Consider the following 18,843-nt stretch of genomic DNA (forward strand, 5'->3'; position numbering starts at 1 on the left):
TAAATTTAGAAATCTTTGAATACAAATCAATTCTGTTCTTGCTATTCTGGATAATTACTGATAAGTAGGCACAACAATAGCACACTTCTTACCAAAGAAATCACTAAGAATTAGCATGAATCTCTTTACTCATTGTTATCAACGACCACTTCAGAACTAAATATTGCAACTTGAAGATTTGTGTTTTTTGTTTTAATTGTAGTTTTTTGTAATTTATAAACACCACCAAATTTTCTGTTTGTTTCAAGTTGTCTGCTATTAAAGCTTTATTCTTAGGTTTAGATTTTGCATACAAAATGAATTAAACATCAGTGTTTTATTTAAGCAATGAAGCAAGCATAGCTGCATGGTAAAAGTTTGCTTCCCAACCATTTAGTCTTTGGTTTCAGTTTCACTCACATCGCAATTTGGGCAAGTGTTTTCTACTATAGCCCAGACACGACCAAAGCCTTTTGAAAGTATTTGGTAGATTCTGACTCAAGACAAACAGAGCACTCCAAATTCTAGTTGTAGTATACATGCAGATAGAGTTAAAATTATGTGTTTGTGTGTGGTACTGTCTCCTTGGTAGTTGTAAATGAAGCAAGGTCCTTTGTTTCCAATCTTCTATGAAAGACATGTCTGGTTGTGGGGAAGATATTACCTTACTTGAAAACAGGTGAGAATTGATGACAGGAAGTGCATCTGGTCATAGAAAATCTGCCTCAACAAATTCCGTCTAATCCATGATAATATGGAAAAGTGAATGTTAAAACCATGATGAGCAGATGGTAGCATGAGCAGCCTGTTCTCTGCTCTAATTAAAATGAAGGCCTTTACCAAAAGTGGAATCACTGCCACAATGCATTAACTCTCATGAAATAAATTTGTATTCATGCTGTGCTTAAGGAGACCTATTGAGTCAAGTACACCAACAACAGAATAAAAATCAAACGGAAATTGTAGTTGTGATACCCGTGCCGGTGGCATGTAAAAAGCACCATCCGAACATGGCCGATGCCAGCACTGCCTTGCCTGGCTTCCATGCCAGTGGCACGTAAAAAGCACCAACCAAATTAGCCGTTTCCAGCTTCCTCTGGCCCCTGTGCTGGTAGCACATAAAAATCACCCACTACACTCACGGAGTGGTTGGCGTTAGGAAGGGCATCCAGCTGTAGAAACACTGCCATATCAGACTGGAGTCTGGTACAGCCTCCTGGCTTCCCAGACCCCGGTCGAACCGTCCAACCCATAATAGCATGGAAAAGAGATGTTAAATGATGATGATGATGATGAAATTTAATTTGCTTGGTTTTATGTCCATTTCTTTCATGCCAGCATGAGTCACATAAGGCTCACTGAGGAAATTTCCAATAGCTGGATGTTCTTCCTGTCACCAACCTTCACATGTATTCCAAGTAAGGTATTTTTTTTTTTATTCCACTGGTTTTTCACACACCAAAAGTTGAAACTTTGTGACATTTTTGCTTCCCAAAGATTGTAAACAAAGACAGCATTTTTGGTCAGAGGGTGTTAATAAAGGAATGTGGAGATCTCTTGTAGGCACCCCATAGCTTCATGGGGAATCAAATGAATTGAGAAGAGAGAGAGAGAGCTGGTTGTAAAATGTATGTGTAGGCACAAGCTGGGGGAGGGGGGTTCTTTGTGGTATTTATGTTGGTTCTTAATGTTTTGAATTGTTTGATGAAGTTGCTTGAGTTTAGCCAACAAGAATGTGTCCTGTAAAAAAAAAGCCCAAAAGAAAGTAATAGAGATACAAACTTTGTATAGACAAATAATAATTTCATAGGAAGCACAGACAACTAAGGAAAGAAGGCAGCAGAGATCGTTCATTGACCTAACAGTGCAGAACGGAGAGCATGTTGTCAATTAACGTCTGTTTTCTATGCTGGCATGGGTTGGAGTGTTTGACAGGATCTTACAAGCCACAGAGCTACACTAAACTTCAATGTTGCCTTACCCGTGGTTTCTAAAGCTGGATGCCCTTTCTAACACCAACTGTTTTACAGTGTGTACGGTGCTATTTTCAGTGCCACTGGTACTTGTGAGGTCATCAAATAACCCAAATGGTTCTGTGTTCAGTCCTACAGGGTAGCTCCTTGGGTATGTGCAACTGCTATGGCCTTGGACTGGCCAAAGCCTTATGAATGAATCTGATAGAAGCCCATCATGTGTATATGTGTGTGTTTGTATCTGTGTTTGTTCCACATCTGTGTTTGTTCAGCAAAAGAGGTCAGTATAAGAACCAGGCTTAAAAAAATAAAAGTACTGGAGTTGTTTCATTCAAAATTATTTGAATATGATGCCTCAGCATGGTCACAGTCTAATGACTGAAACCAGACAAAAGATAATTTAGCTTTTTTTTTGTTTTTATTACTTCTGGGTTTGGAAGGAGGAGCAGTGGCCATGACCTTTGCAGATCCTCTATGACCTATGGGCTTGATGCTATAAATATTCACAGTCCACATCTGTAGGAAAGTACGAGCTGGGATCATATCTTCTGGGGAGGAAGAACTAGGATACCAGGGTGAGAGATGACAAGTAGAGGAGATTCAAGAACAGCCAGCATCCAAATAACAGAGGCCATTAGATTTCGTTTTGGATTTGGTTTCCAAGATTCTTTATGTGATTTCATGTGTTGAAGCATATTCTGTTGTGTCTGGGGAGAGCCATTTTCTTTTTGTGCCTTATTATGTAAGAGTCAAAGACTATTGAAAAGGTTGCAAGACGCAACGAAAATTTTAGGAGAATAAAAATAAGAAATAAGTGGAAGTTTTACCAGTGTGTTAAATTATAAGGCACAAAAAGAAAATGACTCCCCAGACAAAACAGAAGAGACCATTATAGTCTTGGTTAAAAGGCTAAAAGAGGCAAGATAACATATTTGTGCTGTAAGAGACTGTAGTAGGTCTGCGAGTCAAATAGTCAAAACTGACTTTCCTCTCGTCAGATTTTGGTCTGCAAGCATGGCTCTATGGTTAAGTAACTCACTTTGCAACAACATAGTTTTGGGTTCCATCTCACTGTATGGCACTTTAGGCAAGTGGCTTCTACTATAACTATGAACCAACTGATGCCTTGTGAGTACATTTGGTAGAGGAAAACTGTGGGAAACTCATGTCATCATCACCATTTAGCACCCATTTTTCATGTTGGCATACATATATATATATATATATATATCTATTATATAAAATCCGTTCTGTCTGTGTGTGTGTGTGTGTCTTCTAGGATCTCGGACATCCTCCATCTGATTGCGTTCAAATTTGATATGTACATACCAACGTTATGAAGGCTTGTATAAGTCTTGAAAAAATTACAAAAATTGATACTAGGTGAGAATTGATAAAGCTGTGAGAACGTGCATTTGTACGTGCAAGTACATCAGCTGTTGCGATCAATACTATGAGTACAAGAGAAAAATGCACGTGCATTTTTTTTTGCACAAAAAAAAAGCCGGCTGGCTTGAAATAATGCCACAAAATGCAGTATGTTTAAGAAACCAAAAAGGTAAGATGCAAAAGAGATATTTTCTTCAAACTTGGCATGAAGGAAGGAAAGACTATTTGGTTTCTCAAGAAGTTTTTTTTTTTTTTGCTTTAACTTCGTTTAACAAAACCAAAACTTTTATTGAAATAAAGGCATGCTTAATTATTTTTTAATGAAAAGAAAACACTGATTGCTTTTTATTCAGCAGATATGATTCAGCACCGTCCATTGGACGGGGGGGGGGCATTTTGCTCATATATATATATATATATATATATACACACATTAAATAATGATGGTGTATATATACATATATATATACACCATCATTATTTAATGTCTATTGTCCATGCTAGCATGGGTTGGATGGTTTGACCAGGACTGGAAAGCTGAGGGGCTGCACCAGACTCCAAACTGATTTGGTTTGGTGTCTACAACTGGATGCCCTTCCTAACACCAACCATTCCAAGCTTGCAATGGGTGCATTTACATGCCACCAACATAGGTACCAGTTGCAGAACACCAGTATCTGCCACAAGTATGATTTCATATGGCTTGATGGGTCTTTTCAAGCATGGCATATTCTTTTTCTACCCAAGACACAAGGCCCAAAATTTTTTTTGCGGCATTTAGATCAACCCTAGTATGCAACTGACACTTAATTCATTGGCCCCAAAAGGATAAAAGGCAAAGTCAACTTCAGAAGAATTTGAACTCAGAACATAAAGACAGACAAAATACTACAGTTCTATATTTAAGAGATGAGGAATTATGTACATTATTTACATTTTACAGATATTTGTCATCTTGTTTGTTGTTAACACAACCTTTCGGCTGATATACCCTCCAGCTTTCATCAGGTGTCTTGGGGAAATTTTGAACCTGGGTTCTCATTCCTAAGGTATTTTTTGCTGTTGTTGTTGTTATTATTCATCATTATCATCGTTTAACGTCTGCTTTCCATGCTAGAATGGGTTGGACGATTTGACTGAGGACTGGCGAACCAGATGGCTACACCAGGCTCCAATCTTGATCTGGCAGAGTCTCTACAGCTGGATGCCCTTCTTAACGCCACCACTCCAAGAGTGTAGTGGGGGCTTTCTGCGTGCCACCGGCACAAGGGCCAGTTAGTCGGTACTGGCAACAGCCACGAAAAGATCGTGTTTTTTTTACATGTCACCTGCACAAGTGCCATATTATTATTATTCAGGTCACTGCCTGGAATCGAACTCGGAATCTTGGGGTTAGTAGCCCGTGCTCTTAACCAATATGCCATATGCTCCAAGGTGCCACATTTTAAACTGTTTATGCCAGCTTGATTCATGACTGCAAATTAATTTCAGGTGTGGCTGAGTGAGTAAGAAGTTTGCTTCCTTACTATAAGGTTTCAAGTTCAGTTCCACTGCGTGACACCTCAAGCGTCATCTAAAAATGCACCAAATAACCTTTTCTTTTTTGCGTTTTTTAAAAAATTACAAAGAACTTCAAACTTCTAGTCATTCTGCTTCAAATTCTAGAGTAGCCTCTCTTACAGACAACAACAGAGAGTTATCTACCTTACAATAATTGCATATTTCTGATAAAAATATCAAGTAGAGTCCTGAACCATGGAGTAAATTAGTAAGCTATCAGAAGTAGGTTACAGCAGGATGAGTCATAGTGGGAACCAACCAATCCACTTTATACACTTAAGAAAAATATTTTCATTATATAGTTTCTTTCTTCTTTCTCAAATATGAAATAAGTGCTGACCAGAAGAAAAATTACTGCAGAAAGCATTTAAAATCCAGCATAACTGAATAGTCATAAAAATTATAACAACCAACAGGACGTGTGTACGTGTGTGTGTGTACAGGACCTTGGTGCAGTTTGACTAGTCATGCGGCCCTGCCATAAAGTCACTCCTAATTCCAGTAGAGAGCTCACACACAATCAGTTTTAACAGGACAGTTTGACTCGACATGATACAAGAAGTTTACACTTGGTTAAGAGGCTCACTTTGCAAGCACACAGTTTGAGGTTCAGTCCTCCTGTACAGTGAAGGCACATGGCTCAGTGGTTAGAGCATCAATCTTACGACCGTGAGGTTGTGAATTCGAATCCCGGACCAGGCTGTGTGTTGTGTTCTTGAGCAAGACATTTTATTTCACGTTGCTCCAGTTCACTCAGCTGTAGAAATGAGTTGTGATGTCACTGGTACCAAGCTCTATCAGCCTTTGTCCTTCCGTTGGATAACATCAGTAGCGTGGAGAGGGGTGGCTGGTATGCATGGGCAAACTGCTGGTCTTCCATAAACAAGCTTGCCCGGATTTGTGTCTGGGAGGGTAACTTTCTAGATGCAACCCCATGGTCATTCATGACCGAAGGGGGTTTCCAACCTCCTGTAGAGCACTTTGGGCATATATCTTCAACTACAACTCTAGGTTCAACTTCTGCTTTGTGAGTGAATTTAGTGGACAAAACTGCATGATAACTCATATATATGTGTGTGTGTGTGTCTGTGTCCACCACCATCACTCGACAACCAGTGTTGGTTTGCTTACATCCCCATAACCTAGTAGTTCAGTGAAACCAATCAATAAGTATCAAGCATTAAAAAAATAAGTAGTGAGGTGGTTTGTTTGACTAAACTCTTCAATTCTATATTTAAGAGATGAGGAATTATGTACATTATTTACATTCGACAGATAGGCATTAAGAAGATGATGAGAACTCTTCAATCAGCTTGTGAAAATTATTACTTCTGCCTTAGTGAAAGCAGGGGTATTGTTTTCAGTTATGTTTGTTTGTTTGTCCGTGGACAAGATATCTCAAGAACCGCTGGATGGATTCGGGTGAAACTTTCAGGGATGTTTGGCCTCATGACTGGCACGAACTCATTAGATTTTGGGATCGATCTGTTACCGGACAAGGATTCTGGATGATTTTTCTGTTTTTTTTACTAAAGCCTTGTGAGTGGATTTGGTAGATGGAAACTGAAAGAAGCCCATTGTGTGTATGTATGTCAGTGTATGTGTAGGTGTGCATGTGTGTGCATGCACATGTGAATGTGTGTGTGTATACCACTACCAACTGACAACCAGCATTGGTGTGTTTACGTCCCTGTAACTTAGTGGTCTAACAAAAGAGACTGATAGAATAATTAATATTTGAGAGAGGTCAGGTTCATTTTTTTGAATTCTCATCTGTGGGAACAGTTGAGTTTATTTCAGATATTCTCATTTTAAAAATCATCTCTGACTAATTGTTAGGAGGATGTTGATGTTGCCTTGACAAAGGTTTGTGCTCTCTGAGTGCTTTTGTTAAACACGTTTTGAACTGATTGACTTTTACTGTAGTGAAATTATCCACATGTGACATACAAAATACGCCAATGTCAAATGTTTGCTCTTATCTTCTTATCTATGAGACATTTTAAAATTCTCTTATGTATGGCTAATTAACAAAAAATTTCCTATCACAATTCTTTTGCACTAACATATAAGATCTGTCCACAAAGAAAGTGAACATTTAAAGTAGTGTACCAGTCGGACAACACATGTTTACAACTGTATTGCTATTTGTGGATAGTCTTAACCTGCAATCTCATAATAGCCGTATCATATGACATCAATTAGTCATTGGTCTACATGTGTTAGTGAACAAATGCTTACTGTACATTATTTACATTTGACGGATATTTGTCTTCATCTTGTTTGTTGTTAATAACAAACAAGATGAGGACTGTAGAGCAGCCAACTATAAATATCAGCCTTCACAAATTTTGTCTGATCTATGCTTGCACAGAAAAGTAGACAATAAAACAGTGATACATATATATATATATATATATGGCACATAAAAAGCACCATCCGTTCGTGGCCGTTTGCCAGCTCTGTCTGGCACCTGTGCGGGTGGCACATAAAAAGCACCCACTACACTCACGGAGTGGTTGGCGTTAGGAAGGGCATCCAGCCGTAGAAACACTGCCAGATTTGACTGGGCCTGATGAAGCCTTCTGGCTTCACAGATCCCAGTAGAACCGTCCAACCCATGCTAGCATGGAAAACGGACGCTAAACGATGATGATGATGATGATATATATATAGTTAATCCAAGCATGAAAACACAAAGAGAAAACACAACAACGCGAGGACATGGAACAAGTATAGTGTTATTGGATGCTCAGGAAAGAAGGAGGGTTTAACGTTTCAAGCAGAGCTCTTCGTCAGAAACATAGGAAAACGAAAGATCCAAAGAAGGTAAGACGGAGGAAAAAAATATTATGTCATCGTCATCATCGTTTAACATCCGTTTTCCATGCTGGCATGGATTGGACAGTTTGAGGTCTGGAGAGCCAGCAGCTGCACCGGGCTCCAATCTGATCTGACAATGTTTCTACAGCCGGACACCCTTCCTAATGCCAACCATTCTGAGAGTGTAGTGAGTGCTTTTTATGTGCCACCGGTGCAGGAGCTAGTCTGGGGGTACTGGCAATGGCCACAATTGGTTGGTGCTTTTTACGTGCAAATGGCACAGGAGCCAGTCAGAGGACACTGGCCACAGCTATGATATTGGTTTTGACTCAACAGGTCTTCTCAAGCATATCATATTGCCCGACACATCAGGGGTGTGCTTAAAAGGGCCGGACATGTGTGGCTGCAATCTCACTTTAGTTGCTGGGTCTTCTCAATCACAGCATATCTCCAAAGGTCCCGGTCTCCTGTCATTGTGAGTCCCAAAGTTCGAAGGTCATGCTTCACCACCTCGCACACTTTTCTATATTTGTGTGCACATGTGAGTATATATATATATGACAGCACCATATGACTGCCAATCCGTGCTGATGGAGCACTAAGAGCACCATCCAAGTGTGATCGTCGCCAGGGCTGCTGACTGGCCCCCATGCTGGTGGAATGTAAAAAGCACCATTCAAGTGTGATCGTTACCAGCATCGCTTTACTAGCACTTGTGCTGGTGGTACATGAAAAACAACATTTGAATGAGGGCGTTGCCAGTGCTGCTGGACTGGCTCCTGTGCAGGTGACATGTAAAAACACCATTTGGGCGTGGCCATTACCAAAACCACATATAAGTTCACACTGCTGTAAGATTTAAGAAACCGATCATAACTTATCTCTTAAATGTACATTTTAAATAAAATACACACAAAAATACATATATAATAAATATAAGAATCCTTCCATAGAATGTCCTATATCTACTACCATCCTGTTAGTCTTTTATAGAATGTGTACATCATTACCATTATGAGAGTAATTGTCATTTTATATTCCTACTAGCAGTATCGCCCGGCGTTGCTCGGGTTTGTAAGGGAAATAACTATATAAGCATTTTTAGAGAGTTATAGCCAAAAAATAGCAAAAAATGCATTAAAAATGGAAAAAATATGATGGTAGATTTTTTTTTTAAATCGTTGACTCATCGTAGACATTTTTAGAGAGTTACTTCCCTTATATATTGGCGAAAAAATGCATTAAAATGGAAAAAAAAACGATGGTAAATTTTTTTTTAAATCGTAGACTCATGTAGACGCTTTCTTAGCCATTTCTGTTTTGGTGTCTTCAAGCCATGAAGTCGTTGTTCTAAAAGAACGCTGTCTCCTTGACAACGCATTACGACGTTGATTTCCTTACACTCCCTTCCCCACAGGTGCAGGTGTGAGCGTGGACGCCAACTCCGCCGCCATCGACACACGAAAAATTATGCATTAAAATGGAATAAAAAATTATGTTAAATTATTTTTTAAATCGTAGACTCATCGTAGACGCGCGCTAATACTCAGACGGGCTCGATATGAATCACGACTATAAGCTACCCGAATTTGGTTAAACTGCACCGCAAAATGTGGGAGTAGTTAGGAATGTAAATCGAAGGGGACAGACACTCACACAACTACAGTTTTATATATATAGATATACATAGCGCAGTAGTGGTGAGATGTGACAGCAAAGAAAAGCATACATTCACTCTCTGCATGCAATTAGACTCGGAAAGTTCGTGAGGAACCCATTGACCCAATTTGCTGACTTTTCCGATAGCACACAGGTGTCAATGAATGGTTGAATGACCAAATCCAAGCTTCTCTGCTAGTTCCTCAATAGTTACGATGAGATTTTGTTCCACCAGGGTTTTCAGGATGTCCTTGTCGAGTTCTACAGATCTTTCAGGATGAGGCTCGTCTTCTAGGCTGTAGTTTATGGCTCGGAATTTCTGGAACCACCATTGACACTGCCTTATGCTTATTGTCCAATCCCCATATACTGCATTAATATTTCTTGTACTTTCCGTTGCGTTGTTGTCTTTATTGAACTCATAAAGCAAAATATGCCAAATATGCTCCTTTGTTACTTCCAATATAGCTTTGAAAAAAATAGCTGTTAAAATCGAAATGCACTCTTCAAAACTTGCACTATGAATAAGGACAAGATAAAATTACTACCTGCTTTTATAGCAAGTTAATATAAGTAGTTTATCCCATTCCCCTCTGACATTTAGTTGAAGCTGTTGAAAAAACCGCATTATTATATATATATACATACATACATACATATACACACACGCTCTCTCTCTCGCACACATGCACACATTTATATTCTGTTATTGTTTTATACGTTTCAGCTTTGAGGTTGTGGCCATGCTGGATCATGTGTGTGTGTGTGTCTATCTGTCTGTCTGTCTGTATGTATATATGTATATGTATGTGTGTGAACAATAATATTTTCAACAGATGTGTTGCAAATGTATCTGATTGTTCTCAAGCTTCAATACTGTGTGTGTGTGTATGTGTGTGTGTGTATGTATGTATGTATATGTATGTATGTATGTATATGTATGTATGTATATATGTGTGTATGTATGTATGTGTGTGTGTATGTATGTGTGTGTGTATGTGTGTGTATGTATGTATGTATGTATGTATGTATGTATGTAGAGTGTATGTTTACTTTATTACTAACACAAGCCACTACGGTTATTTAATGTAAAGTCTTCCTCAAATCACTCTCCCTGGCTATTTACTCTCTTCCAAGAACATTTTCACTCACTTTTATCTGTTAGCTTCCCATACATTTTACTCATGTATCTATCAGTGTCATAGTCGTCATCGCATTCTATTGTCTACCTGTCAACACACTGAATTAGTTTCACTTTATTCGTAGCACACTGTGTGTGTGCGTTTGCGTGTGGTGTAAACCACATTAAGAAGAGCATTTGACACACACACCAGAATGTGAGTTTTCTGTAAATTTTGCTTAATTGGAGTTTAAATTTAAAAAACTGGACCTGGCATGACGCGATGCATTGTACTCTTAAAAATGCTAGGTAAATTGTAATTGAAGAAATCCTATATTGTAGATTTGTATAACTCCCAAAGGGAGGCAGATAAAATCTGCCTTTTATAATAAGAGATACAAGAATACCAGTTTAATATAATTCACCTCCAAAGGAACGAATATAAGGGATTAACTGTAAGTATTTGAAGAATGATCACATTGTACATTCAACTTGTTCAGCCCCAATTTTTTTTATGATAATATACCATGGTATTCTTTATATTCTGTATTTAACCCTTTGGCAATTAAACAATATTTAGGTAGTGAGATAACGTTTTCAGGTGGCACTGACGAAGATATTAAGACGAGAATAAGTAAGGCAAGGACCGCTTTTTACCTGTTAAAGAAAGTATGGAGTGCAAGTGTAATTTCAATAAAGAACAAAATAAGAATTTTTAACACTAACATAAAAGCAGTGTTATTGTATGGGGCTGAGACATGGCAAACAACAGTTAAGTCCATCACCTCCTCACCGTGGTGGGGACGCTGGCAATGGGTAGTGTCAGAACTATGCCGTCGGGAACTTCAATTCCTGGTAGAGCCACCCAAGGCGGATTGGTCTGACACCGAGTGGTATTAGGGCCACAACCCATGAAAATCCTTGGAGTGTCTGTTTCCGCAACCGGTGGCTCCTCGGTTGTTCTTTCCCTGTGTCTGCGGACAATCTGCGGCAAATAGGATGTCTCTACATGCGGGGACATTCATGGCAGAGTATAAGTACAGAAGCCAAAAATTATGCGACATGGAATTCAACTATAAGTGGCCTATACTCCGCGTTGGAGGGTTAAAGGCATAAAGAAGAAAGAAAGCAATTAAACAAGCCATATCAGATCTAAATATTCTACTTGTTCTATGTACAAACTGACCGTATTCAGCTTCTCACACCTACCATACAATGTCATTCTAAAAATATACTATCTCATCACTAAAATCTAGATGAAGCATGATTAATTCAGATCAATTTGAATAAATAAGCATTATGCTCAACAGAATAATCTGAATGCTAAAGGGTCAACACAGTTTTTCTTTCTCAGTCTCACAAAGAACTGGTAACAAAGAATAAGGAATGGTTAGCCTCAAATCGCTAGGTCTGGTTGGTGCTTGTGGGAGATGCAGCATTGAGGATGAATGAAGCCAGCTCAACCCACCCCCGGGTGAATACCGTTTCAAGACAAGTCAAGAAGAAGAACAAAGAACAGAGAGGTTGTCTTCTGAGGACAGATTTCATTTTTCTAGAAAGAAATCCTAACAAAGGTCAATCAGTTGTTACTAAACAAGGGCTGGCCTTTTCTTTATGTAAAGTTTTACACATGTATTATTGGTAGCTACAATATGAAGGTGAAAGAATCCCCCTATTGTCTTGTGACAATAGGGGGCACTCCTTCACCTTAATACCACAAATATAATAATCCTTCCATAGAACTTAATAAAAAGAAGGTCCTATACCTACAAGTATCCTAGACGTCTTTTATAGAATTTCTTTCCAACTTTCCAATACAACAAAGTCTGCCCTTAGCAGAAAGCCATTTCCAGGGTTTCTTAAGCCCTGAAAGTTATTCTGCAAAAGTTACTTTGAGACTGACTATAAAAGTGAACTGCATACACTTAATTATCATTATTATCATCATTATTTTTATTATCATCATTATTTTTATTATCATCATTATTATTATTATTATTATTATTATTAGTAGTAGTAGTAGTAGTAGTAGTAGTAGTAGTAGTAGTTGTCCTCATTGTCGTCATCATCATCATCATCGTCTAACGTCCATTTTCCATGCTAGCATGGGTTGGATGGTTCGACCGGGGTCTGGGAAGCCAGGGGGCTGCACCAGGCTCCAGTCTGATCTGGCAGTGTTTCTACGGCTGAATGTCCTTCCTAACGCCAACCACTCCGTGAGTGTAGTGGGTGCTTTTTACATGCCACCGGCACAGGTGCCAGGGGAAGCTGGCAACAGCCACAATTGGTTGGTGCTTTTTACGTACCACCAGCACAGAAGCCAGTCAAGGCAGTGCTGGCATCGGCCACGTAATTAAAAATCGTTAGAGATTACAGATTTCATTTATGTTTCTACAACTATACTTTTACTTGTTTTAATCATTGGACAGCGTCCATGATGGGACATTACCTTTAAGGATATCTATCTATCCCTGTATTTATTTATTACTATTGATTATAAGCTTGGTACGTTTTTTTATTGGACTCTTTTGCTGAGTTGCTAAGTTACACAGCTGTAAAAAAAACCAATGCCAGTTGTCAAGCAGTAAGGAAGAAACATACACATATATATTTATAGAGAGAGAGAGAGATAAAGAGAGAGTTATAGATAGATAGATACACACAGACACACACACATTTCAAAAGAAAGAAAGAGAGAAAGAGAGAGAGTGAAAGAAAGAAAGAGAGTGAAAGAAAGAAAGAGAGAAAGAAAGAAAGAGATAGAGAAAAAGAGAGAAAGAAAGAAAAAGAGATAGATAGATAGATGGACAGACATACACACACCTACACACAAACATCTTCCTATCAATCAAATTCGTGTATCATTCATTAGTCAGCCCAAGATTACAGTAAAAGACTCTTGCCCAAGGTACCACACAGTGGAAATGAACCCAAAACCAAATGGCTACAAAGTGAGCTTCTAAGCTACACAGCCACACAATATCACACAGGAGCCTTCTCCTGCTACAAACAGATGCTGGGGACTGCCAGAGTTATAACAGTTGGCAGCTATTTTCTTCTCCCCAGACATCCAAATGTTTAATAATACAGCTGGCTTTTTATTGATAATGCTTTCATTTCATGACACACAAGGGTACAATTCACATATTTACAATGTCCATATGTGACTGTTTTTATGTCCCATTAACTCAATTGCACCAGGATGCATTTGTTTGATTCTAATAAATAATATCTTTCCAACAGGGTCGATGAAGTTTACAATGATCCAGCTGTAGATTATAACCTGAACAAATGTTTGTCAAGCATATTACATTTAAAATAATATATTTTACAATGGCAGATTTTAAATATGGATTGACATATGTAGGTGTAGGCATGGCTGTGTGGTAAGAAGCTTGCTTCATAGTCACATAGTTCCAGGTTCAGTCAATCCTTTCCAGAAAGGATATATATCTGTGGGAGCCCTACCTGCTTAACCTCTGGCCAGAACCTAACGGCAAATTTCCTGAACTCACGCAGCCACCATGTTCATCCCAAGCAACAGCCCCAAAGCAAAAGAATCCCATAATAGTTGTCCTTCTGCTTCTGTCCTTCTAACAAGGACCCTTATTTGTTTGCATAAAGTCACTGGCCTTATACTTCTAATCCCACTCAGCCCTTTGAACCATCAAAAAGAAAATGGTCTTAACCTTTAGCAATTCTCTAGAACATTTTAAATTTAACAGATGACTTATAATAAAAATACAAAGCCACAAACTGAATTGCCTCCAACACTTAACTTTTGGCTAATCATGTATTTTTTTTTCTCTAGTTTCAGCTCAGAGCTGTGGCCATGCTGATGCACCGCTGTTTTGCTACACTGTTACTACTAAAAGTCTCCACTAATATGTGGCACTTGGTGAAGCATGGAATTTGATATAGCTAACCTCATTTGCACCTCTTGCCGTGAGGTAGGTTCATCTGGGACTCTCGACAGGAAGAGGTCCAGCTTTGATTTAAAAATCCCTACATCTACTTTGTGCAAGTTCCTCAGACTCTTTGGAAGAATATTAAAAAACAGTGGGCTCTTGAAATCTTGTATGTATATATAATTTAATTAGAGGATATATTAACCTCGTAACAGAATGATTGCATTCAAGAAAACACTGGTTCTATACCTTTATATCTTTGGGAATGAACAGAGAAGTCAACATGTAATTTTTTAATGTACAACTTTTCCCTGAAGATATTTTACTCATAACTCATAAATGCAAATTTAATGCATAAATTTGTAATTTATTCAATGTATATAAATGAAAACAGCCGTAGGAAGAAATGATTATCTATTTATTAATAGATAACTATTAACTCTCCATTTTCTTCATATATATATATATATATATATATATATACATGGAGGCCCAATGGTCAGGGCAGTGGACTAGCGGTCACAGGATCGAGGTTTCAATTCCCAGACCGAGCGTTGTGAGTGTTTATTGAGCAAAAACATCTAAAGCTCCACGAGGCTCCATTGGCAATCCCTGCTGTATTCTTTCGCCACAACTTTCTCTCACTCTTTCTTCTGTTGGCCTGCTCGCTTATTCAGCAGGGTGGCGTTATTTGAAGGCTAAAACCAATGCGAAGTGCAGTGTGACCAGCGATGTGTAGCAACATCTGATAGCCTGGTCGGTCACGGTGATCACGGTGATATATATATATACACACACACACATATACACACCCACATACACAAGTAATGTGCATACATAAGACATGTCTTATCAACATTATAAAAGGTTAGTCAGATTTCCTCTTTTCATTTTTTTTAACATTTTTTATGTCAGGCTATAGCAATGTGGAAGAAGGCGGCAGTAGCTATGTTTATCTTATCTGTCACTAATTTCAGTCATTGGACTATGGCCATGCTGAGGCACTGCCTCAAAGATTTTAGTTGCACAAATCAACCTTGAATTTATGTTCTGATTTTTTTTTTGTCTGGTACATATTCTATCTATTTCTTAACTGAACTGCTAAGTTACAGGGATATAAACTATCCAATCCATAGCAGCAAGGAAAAGTGGATGCTGAACGAAGCTAAAGAAAATGAGACACAGGGGGGTAACAAAACAATGCTTGATGTACAAAAGAGTAACAACTACTGAAAGGAGACAACAGGAATAAACTGTCATATTTTAGCATGGCTGTGTGGTCAAGGAATTTGCTTCACAACCCTGTGGTCTGAGGTCCAGTCTCACTGCTTGGCCCCTCAGGTAAATGTCTTCTACTTTAGCCACAAGATGACCAATGCCTCGTGAGTGAACTTGGTAAAGAAAAACTGTATAGAAGTCAGTCATATATGTGTGTGTGTGTGTGTGTGGTCTTTCTGTAGGGCTTGACCCCCACCATCTTCTGACAACAATTGTTAGTCTAAGTATTTGTAACTTAGTAGTTCAGCAAAAGAGGTCAATAAAATAAGTACCAGACTTATATATATATATATAAAGCTGAAGTTGTCTGTGTATGGCAGGTTTGGTAGCCTTCAACTAACACTATCTCCTCCGAGACCCTGAGGTGCAAGTTAACCAAAATTGAGAGTATGATAGAAGAAGGCTTGCTCTTCCTTCCATAGAAGAAAAAATTCAAATCAGACCATGTTAGGATCAAAAATTATTTACATCAAAAAGGTGCTTTTTTTTCTATGAAAATCCCTAGTTTTTACAATTTTTTGACTGCTGTGTTGCCATTTTTCAGTGTATTTCAACCAGAAAAATGTTCCCTTAAAGAGAATAACAAGCTACATAATGCAAAATTTTTACTTTTCAAAAATTCCATTTCTAAAGGGTTGAAACAAACCCAAGCAATGCTGGGCGATACTGCTAGTATATATATATATATATATATATATATATATATATATATATATACTGGAGTTGATTTGTTCAACTAAACCCTTTAAGGCAGTGGCCCCAGCATGGCCACAGTCCAAAGACTGAAATAGAATAAAAGACGATACATTATTTTTCTTTAACATTACTTAATCACTGAGAAAGTTATGCAATATGGCAGCTCCTAGATAACCAGTCATGCATAACAGGGCTATTATTTTCTCACACCCATTTCTCTGCTTTAGCAGTTACTTCAATGCAAAATTACGAAGTTCAAGCAGAAAAAAATGTTGTAATAATAGCTGCAACCTTCAGTATAAGGTTTTACTATATTTCTGTATTTAAATTTTTTCAAGCCTCATATTTATTCTATCATTCTCTATTGCCAAACCACTATGTTATATGGACGTAAACATACCAACATCGGTTGCCATGCAGTGGTGGGGGACAAATACAGACAAAACACACATATATATATATATATAAAGACAACAATAAGGATTTTAAGTTAGATTGGTTCATCATGTCCATATCTTTCCCTTATGATAAGGGGCAAAGGATTTTGTAACATTTGCAACTCTGAACTCTTCCATACTCTCTTCTCTAAGAATCACCTTGTTAACACACTTATAGAGTGATCTTACAAATGTAAGCACTGGCAGAAACATACCTTTAGCTCATGTAATTGATTTTACCAGTCTTTATAGTTTGAACAGTTAGTTTAACTTGCACTTTACTTCAATAGAGAAATCTACTTCCAAGCCTTTGAACATTTTTCAACCAATATATCCCTCTTAATTTGTTCTCTACTTATTATTTCTTCACCCCTTCTCTTCCTAGTGTCCGCCTTTGACGTCGAATCTACTAATGGTTTTCTAAAATACTTAATAGCCTTCTGTTTATCATTTATGCAGTCATCAAAATTGTTATAATTGTTATAATGTCTTTCCTGATGAGAAGATTGCATAAAACTAATGTTATCTTTGAAACATATGTCGAAAGTAAAAGAATTTGAATAGCATCTGCGCTCAACTCACTCTACTTAGATATATATATATACAGGCTTCTTTCAGTTTCTCTCTACCAAATGCAATCTTAAGGCCTAAGGCGAAAGTAGAGAACATTTACCCTAGGTGTCATGAAGTGGGACTGAACCCGGAACCATATGGTTGGGAAGCAAGCCTCTTACCACACAACCACACTTGTGCAAACTTCAAATTCTCTTGAAAATATTTGTGTGTGTGTGTGAGTGCATGTGTGAAATAACTTAAACTGATAATAAAATCTATGTCAAAGATCAACAATAAAATAGCAAAGCGATCAGCACAGATTTCCCACCCATAAAAGCAAGAATAGACAGTAAGTATAAGACTTACATATAATCATTCTCTTTATATAAACGATACTGTAATACATATAAACCAAAGAGAGGGAGTCACTCAACCCTGCTAGAAACAGCAGCTAATTCTCCTTCGTACCATATCTTGCCATCTAATAGAAAAGTGGCTGAGGAAAGAAAGAAGTGTCTCCAGGATAATTTAGTTCTTACAAACTGAGAGGATAATCACAGCCTGAATGCCTATGATAATCCTTTCTACTTATAGGTGCAGGAGTGGCTGTGTGGTAAGTAGCTTGCTTACCAACTACATGGTTCCGGGTTCAGTCTCATTGCGTGACACCTTGGGCAAGTGTCTTCTACTATAGCCTCGGGCCGACCAAAGCCTTGTGAGTGGATTTGGTAGCCCATCGTATATATGTATATATATGTATGTGTGTGTGTGTGTGTGTGTGTTTGTCCCCCCAACTTCGCTTGACAACTGATGCTGGTGTGTTTACGTCCCCGCAACTTACCGGTTCGGCAAAAGAGACCGATAGAATAAGTACTAGGCTTACAAAGAATAAGTCTTAGGGTCAATTTGCTCAACTAAAGGCGGTGCTCCAGCAGAGCCGCAGTCAAATAACTGAAACAAGTAAAAGAGTATAGGTGCAAGGCCTTAAATTTTATATGGAGGAGTTTAGTTCATATCACTGACCCTGGTACACAACTGGTACTTATTTCAGCAACCTTGAAAGGATGATAGGGGAAGACAACCTTGCCATAAAGGCATGGCTGTGTGGTAAAAAATAAGCTTCCCAACCACATGGTTCTGGGTTCGGTCCCCAGAGGGCACCTTAGATAAGTGTATTCAACTATAAGCCTCGAGTCAGCCAAAGACTTGTGAGTGGATTTGGTAGACAGGAACTGAAAGAAGCCTATTTTGTGTGTGTGTGTTTGTGTCTGTTCCCCACCACCACTTGACGCCAGGTGTTGGTATGTTTACATCCCCATAACTTGGTGGTTCAGCAAAAGAGACAGGTAATAGAAGTACCAAGCTTATGGCTAAAATTCTTCAAGGTGGTGCCCCAGCATGGTCACAATCTAATGACCAGAAACAGGTAAAAGATAAAAGATAGTTAATGATCTTCCATACAGTGC

At 38.4% G+C, this 18,843-nt stretch overlaps 1 protein-coding gene across 3 annotated transcripts in view; it reads right to left on the minus strand.

Moving 5' to 3' along the window:
* LOC115211099 overlaps positions 1-18,843 on the minus strand; it is a 54,799-nt gene that overhangs the window by 532 nt on the left and 35,424 nt on the right. The gene's annotated exons all lie outside the window — the stretch shown is intronic.

Source organism: Octopus sinensis, linkage group LG4 (genome assembly GCF_006345805.1).
Source record: "Octopus sinensis linkage group LG4, ASM634580v1, whole genome shotgun sequence".
NCBI classification, from domain to species: domain Eukaryota; kingdom Metazoa; phylum Mollusca; class Cephalopoda; order Octopoda; family Octopodidae; genus Octopus; species Octopus sinensis.